This window comes from Opisthorchis viverrini (assembly GCF_000715545.1).
Source record: "Opisthorchis viverrini unplaced genomic scaffold opera_v5_21, whole genome shotgun sequence".
In the NCBI taxonomy this organism is placed as follows: domain Eukaryota; kingdom Metazoa; phylum Platyhelminthes; class Trematoda; order Opisthorchiida; family Opisthorchiidae; genus Opisthorchis; species Opisthorchis viverrini.
Genome location: NW_008751677.1, coordinates 2,826,477 through 2,833,377, shown reverse-complemented (window position 1 = coordinate 2,833,377; position 6,901 = coordinate 2,826,477). Strand labels below are relative to the sequence as shown.

The 6,901-nt window shown below is 45.5% G+C and overlaps 1 protein-coding gene across 1 annotated transcript in view; it reads right to left on the bottom strand.

Moving 5' to 3' along the window:
- Positions 1-6,901, bottom strand: part of T265_12894 (hypothetical protein) — a gene marked incomplete at both ends in the record, with an annotated part of 58,672 nt that overhangs the window by 48,176 nt on the left and 3,595 nt on the right. The window lies entirely within an intron of this gene.

Genomic DNA, 6,901 nt, shown 5'->3' with positions numbered 1-6,901 from the left:
GTCGCGCCCTCAATGGCGCTCGTGCATCCAATCTATTGCCTTCAATGCATAGCTCCTTTTCCAACTCCCCCCCCCCCAAAAAAAAAACATCGGTGAACGAAACTGCAGCAGCTACAACCACTGTACGACGAGTACGCGGTTATAACAGCTGACAATGATGATGATGATGATGATGATGCATGACTTGGTGTAAGTACATGTGAATTCCGATCGTATTTGTCTCGGTTTTACTTCAACCTACTCATTGGCAAAATGCTTAACGCTTTTGTTCTTGGAGGAAGAACGCAAGAGAGTGGAACTCGGATGCTGTTGGTCCGAAATGCGGTTCAGAATAGGGTGCCCTGTAACCTTCACCCGACTGGAGAAATTGCAAGAAATGGTGGCTAATAAGTGTCAGTGGCCTTCATGTCGTCAACTGATTGAGCACTTGGACGAACTCCTTCCCACACTCACACATTTCCGTTTTTACATTTCAGGGCTTTAAGTATAATTCAGCAGACTTTGTAGCTGTACGGCAGTGAGTCATTATTTTGAACACAGACGTTGCCGTCTCGGATTATGGTAATGATCTGCATATTCATAGAGCCTTCCGCCTGTCATTCGGTGGGTAAAGAAAACGAACACTACCATCCATGAAGGCATGCGACAATATGGCGAACAATCTAGCTATGGGAATTCGTGGACGCAAGCCCATGCGTGTTAAGTGCGCAATGTGATTTCACCTCAGGTGTTGAGTACTGGCAAACTCTACCTACGCTGCAGACCAGTGACATACTTTCTATGCTGCTCATCACGAGGAGACAGGGTAGTAAGGGTAAATCTTCAGTTCACTTTTCGGTCTGATGCTCCTAACCCAGTCTTTTCAGAAGGAGGATGATCACGGGTGCACAAAGTATATTAAACACACAAAACCGATTCACAAACGCATGTGCAGTTCGGCGTATTCAAACTACATGCGGCGAAAACATCCTGGGAATTCTGGCATCTTCTGGACGGTCTGTTGACAGCCGGAAGCCACCGGATACTGAAAATGGTTGCTGGGTCCACACTTTCGGTGAACTAAAGCTCGCTTTGCTGCTGGACCGGTAAACTTCCCCATCTTATGGCCAGTCACCTTCGGGTTACGCTTCTTGGCCGTAGCAGCTACTAACTGCCAGAGGTTAAGCGGCATCAATGCAGAATTCCCCCTTACACTTCGTTGACGTTCATTCGACATCGGGGGTTTATATGCAGTGGCCTTTCCGGTTAATGGATTGTCTGTCCAGCAGTGAAGTCGTAATTCGTACTCAGGTTGGGCTTCTGACGGAGTAGCTGATAGATTTTCCCCAGCGGTCCCAAACAAAAGTGTCCAGGAGCATTTCTAAACTCAACTCACTCTATTTGAGAGACAGATCTGTGTATTTCCAAGCCATATTTTGTTTGTGTTCCCCATCCTCCCCAATGTATTAACCTGAATATCGCACGGCATTTTTCTGTGTCCGTAAATGATTTGTCCTGGAATCCACTTGGAGCGTCTACCGCGGTAGTAGTGAACCAACACAGGCCTTCGCTGAAGCAGCGTGCGGTCGCGCCTTGATGGAAGTCATAATGTTGCAGAATAGTGTTCGAAGCTTTCTGCGAAGCAGTGCCCCTGTTAGCAACATTCCATGAAGCAAATTTAGGTTTTGGCGTCACTCGTTGTGCCAGCAGGAAACTGTGAGAAGTTTCATCCGTAAGTCTCTCCTCTTTGGACTTCCAAAGTACATCACATCGGTTGAAGAAGGCGCAGTGGATTTCTGGCTACTGTTGGGGAATACATTCAAGTGCCATAGTTCGAAGCGTTCGACGCCACAACGACTTTCAGTGGATGATTGTAGTGAATGAGAAACAAATTCGCGCTCATCATGGATTTGATGGAGCCAAATGAACTTTGGCACAATTCTGACCATACCCACTTGTAATGCTTGGCGAGTAACTGGTTCAGTGAGCTTCGGAGTTGGCCAGTGGCAGACAAAAGCCGACTATAGTGACTGACGATAACGTGGGAGGATCTGAACATTTATGGGTATTGGCATGCATTTGACGGTGCCGAGCTATTCCTGGTCTGGTCAGCGGCCGTGTTCGTCAGTGACGAAACTAAGATACTCAATCAACTACATATATAATGTACACATTTCTCCGCGCAAATGGCACACGTAATTAAGGTGGATCTGTGATTCCTCTTGGTTGGAAACCAAGAGGATGATATTGGCCAAATAGGCGACAGCATCAGGGATATTCCTCATTATCGCATCCAAGATCTGTTGAAATATGGCTGGCGCTGTCCTGCCATCAAACAGCAGTCGAGTATAGCCCAAGACAGCGCGGTGCGTATTGCTGGAAAAAGACAGTGGGATTGCTCCTTGACTTCAATTCACAGGATAGCCCCGGTCAAACAGTCTACGCAGAACGCAAGCATCCAATCACTTTTGCAAACAGTTGAAATGAAGGGCGAGAGGAAACTGAGGGGCGTCCCGTGCCACAATTAAACCTGCCAAAAAGTCTGCAAAACATCGGATGGTCCTATTAGCCTTATTCATCCAAATGATCGAGGCGAGGAACGCTGAGTAGTTGGACGGTTGTTGAAAGCCAATCATCCGTAGTCTGGCCATATCAAAAGGGAAGCATGGCCTCTGGTAGAACGTGGGTAAGGTAGTCGAGCCAATAAAGGTCATGGAGCAATCAAACACCAAACAATTTCAACACAAGCCCAGAAATATTGCGGGATCATTGTCCCCTCGCTTTCATCTGACACTGATCAATTCGTTTCCACGTTCGTCTACTGAACAGCGTGATGTCGGAGCCCGTATCGAGCTGCAAACGAACGAGGAACTTGTTGATACGAAACGTTACAGACTTCAGTCGGAAATAGAAATTAACCTGGAAGGTTGACGTCACCTAGACAGCTAGCTGCTTATGGGCTGCAAGGTGATGTGCTGGAGGCTGTGGAGCCTGAGATCGTCTGTGGCCAAGACCACTATACCTGGAACATTTATGACGCCCGAAAAGACAATAACGAGTGATGGGCCACTCACCGCAAAGAGATAAACTTGTGTGAGGTTCGGTATTGTTATATCTGCTGATTCGCCGGCCTGTGGTATCTGCTGCTGACCCGCTCCAGTGTCTAGTGTCGGAGAGGAAAATACTCACGGAAGGGAACACAATAGCTATAGTCCAAAAAAGTGACTGCGAGAGCGCGAGTGCGTGCGGGAGTGCGAAAAGTACAACGGCCTCAAGCTTTTTATTGGAAGGACACTGTCTGAACTTGGTCCAATGCGAGCGGGTCTGGCACGCGGTCTGGCTTTAGTACGAGGCAGCGACGTGCTGCCTATTGAGGGGGCGTTGTCTGTCTGGTCAACATCTAGCGGAGCTGAGAGTCTCGGTAGATTTCGGGCATTCAGTGGTTGCTTTCAGGACGCTGACCTTCCTGATACCTCCCCGTTCTGAACGTTCAACATAAGATTTTCGACGCGGATCAAGTTGTAAAGGTTACACCCTTTTTCTGGTACGACCGGTACGCCGTCTTGGTTGCAGCAATGGGTCTGTCTTGAGCGGTACATGCGTAGCAGTGGCTGTAGGTGCTGGTCCTGGGAGATCAGAAGTTTCAAGCAGTAGGTTGAGGTCTCGTAACTGTTCTTCCGCATTTGGGATCTGGCACTGAGTCGGCCGAAATTGATTGACATGTCGTTTCCATATCAAAGATCCCACTTGGATGCTTTAAATCACCTGACCAATACTTTTGAGGACGACTCCAACAGTCCATCTTCGGTGCCCGGGGCGATAGTCCTTCACAAGCACACAAAACCCACTCATCCTGACTGCTGGTGTCTGACATCAAGTCCTCTTTTGCATCACTCCAAATCTGCAAAACAGTACTGTTCTTGGCGGGCGACAACTCAGGTACCAACCCGTCTCGGAAACACACTAAACTGAAGACATAATAGTGGACCCGAATGAAGTTGTACTCGGCCCCCATTTAAATCGACTGTGAAAATCCTACAAAACGATCGCCCATGACACCCGAAACTTCGTAGCATAGCTTCCAGTTCCACTGAGCTGCTTGCAACCCCTATCATTTTACTGCATTATTAGAGCGTACGTCCGACACAAGGTTTTGTTCCAAACAGAAGCCAAACCACTCTGAAGCATCACTGGTCAACATTAACGGTGACGACATCAGGATGGAGAAGATTGTGTATAACCTCTCGATTTACGACATTCATACTACTGTCCACAACGAATGTTGTACACCAGACAGACAGAAGCCTGCATCGACTGTTGTAGAAAACCACACTGAAATCCGCTGGACAGTGAATAGACGGTGAACATGCGATTACAGCCCGAAAAATTAACTTCCTGATCATGGAATTTGAAAGCTTCGTGGTTATCCTAGGTAACTGGCTCGTCATCATCATCATCATCATCATCGGCAGCATGACTAGCTCGGATTTCAAGTGAACACCAACTTGTACACGTCGTTCATTGGTTCTGTGTATTGTGGCGGAACTAAAAGTGCAAGTATTTTGGTGGTCACGTGACTAGGTTTTTGATGCTTTCTGAACTGTGGTTGTCTACTGGTAAGTGGGATTTCGTGGCTTTTTCCCGCTGGGATATCCACCGGTAGGGTAGGAATAGACTACAAATCACTCTGGATTACACAGTGGAAACCTAGCTTTAGCAACGAATGAGTAAGCTATTTCTCTGGGATTCCATCGAACTAGTCGATGATATAGGGAAAATTTTTAACAGTACCAAACACGGAAACCTGTGATTCTTCATCTACATATGGAAGGACACATCAAAATCTGACTCGGTGAGAAACCATCAAACGTCCGTTTTTCAGGGGTTACATCTACAGTAAGGTGGCTCGAATACCGTCTTCAGGAAGATTTTATAGGTATGGTGCTTTTTATCCGGCAACTATTCCAGTGAATTTAACATTGAATCATACTGAGTATGTACTATTAAGCACACTGAATTTTGTTCAGAAATCTCTTGATACCAAGAAGCGAACAAGCTTGATTCCGTAGTTGCGTCTTACAGAGCAACCACACAAAGTCGTTCGAACGTCAGACACACAGTCTTGGAAATTCACTGGAAAAGTTTACTTTTGTAGGGGTGCCAAAATTATGAAGGTGGAACATGTGAACATATCTAGAATTAATAACAGGTCCTCAAGAGAACCGAAACTGAATTTTCGTTGGGGTTTAAACAACGGGTACAGTGGCCGGCACTCTGATGCAATCAAATGCAATCAATAGAGTGCGTAAAATATCGTTCTGCCGAAAAAACTGCTGCGTTTGAGGGATGATTCCAGAAAGAAGTCCAAAAGCACAAAGAAAAGAATACGCCAACGGAATCAGCAATGTTTGGTCACTGATCCCGACGCCATCGAATTTGCACAATCAGAGCGTTAGGCCTACACGCCTTAGTGCTTCTAGATTAACTACTAATGAGAGCTTATCACTTTTGTACTACGCGAAGGTAGACAAACGAAGTGGGTATCCAGTTCGTTGGCCGCACCCACCCAACCGCTCATCGAAAGTGTCTCCTAACATGGTGATGAAACTTTGCAAGCCAGTTGCCAAGCTTGGCGAAGAGATAAAGTGTCACCTCATCAATAGCCATTTAATCCACCTGAACTACCAATTTTTAGATACATTGCGATTCCCAGTTTTTACGACTCTTTGCCTCAGTTGTTCGAATCACACCCATACCTACAATTGGGCTGGATAAAAGAGCCCTGTATTAGTGAACTCCTGTTAATCGTACACTGACAGTCGGGATTATCTCTAGCCTTTTTAAGCGAGAGGCCTTACAAAGCCTGTGACAAAAATGATAGTGTTTCACCCATAAACCCAATGAAAGGTCTGAAATATTATTCTAATATGGACTGGATTAGATGGGTTGAATGGATAAATACTATCACCATCGCGTAGACCTTACCATAGAGCAGAGGAGGCATAACAGAACCCAGATTTTTCATGAGCCTCTCCAATCTCTTCTACCACGTCATACTCTATCTACCTCTTATTTTGCATCACTCCAAATCCGCAAAACAGTACTGTTCTTGGCGGGCGACAACTCACTGTGTGCCACATGACCAAGACAGCGCAAATTGGTTAAATACAAGATTGGGCAGCTGAAGAAGTCCCCAAGAGCAGTGATTGAAAAAAAAACTTTTCAGAGGATTGAAGAAAAGAATTAGAAAGAGTTTCACTGTGTACCTTTATCGTGAGATTATATGCTCCATCAAAAATTGAAGATCATGTAAGGTGACCTCGTTATACTACGCAATAGAGAAGCACGTATCTTCATTTCTACCAACGAAGATAAAATCACGCCTGATTCGTGACCAAGTAATTAGCGGTTACTGAACCAAAGGTCATTTCCATTGTGATGACCTCTTTGCAGTATTTTTAACAAGTAACATGTATGTGGACGGTTGACTTCGGCGGGATGCTTGTGAAAACACGTGTAACTTGTTGAAAATACTGCAAAGAGGTCATCACAATGGAAATGACCTTTGGTTCAGTAACCGCTAATTACTTGGTCACGAATCAGGCGTGATTTTATCTTCGTTGGTAGAAATGAAGATACGTGCTTCTCTATTGCGTAGTATAACGAGGTCACCTTACATGATCTTCAATTTTTGATGGAGCATATAATCTCACGATAAAGGTACACAGTGAAACTCTTTCTAATTCTTTTCTTCAAAAAAGCGTTCGCTTATTGGACCACAATCCTCTGAAAAGTTTTTTTTCAATCACTGCTCTTGGGGACTTCTTCAGCTGCCCAATCTTGTATTTAACTAATTTGCGCTGTCTTGGTCATGTGGCACACAGTGAGTTGTCGCCCGCCAAGAACAGTACTGTTTTGCAGA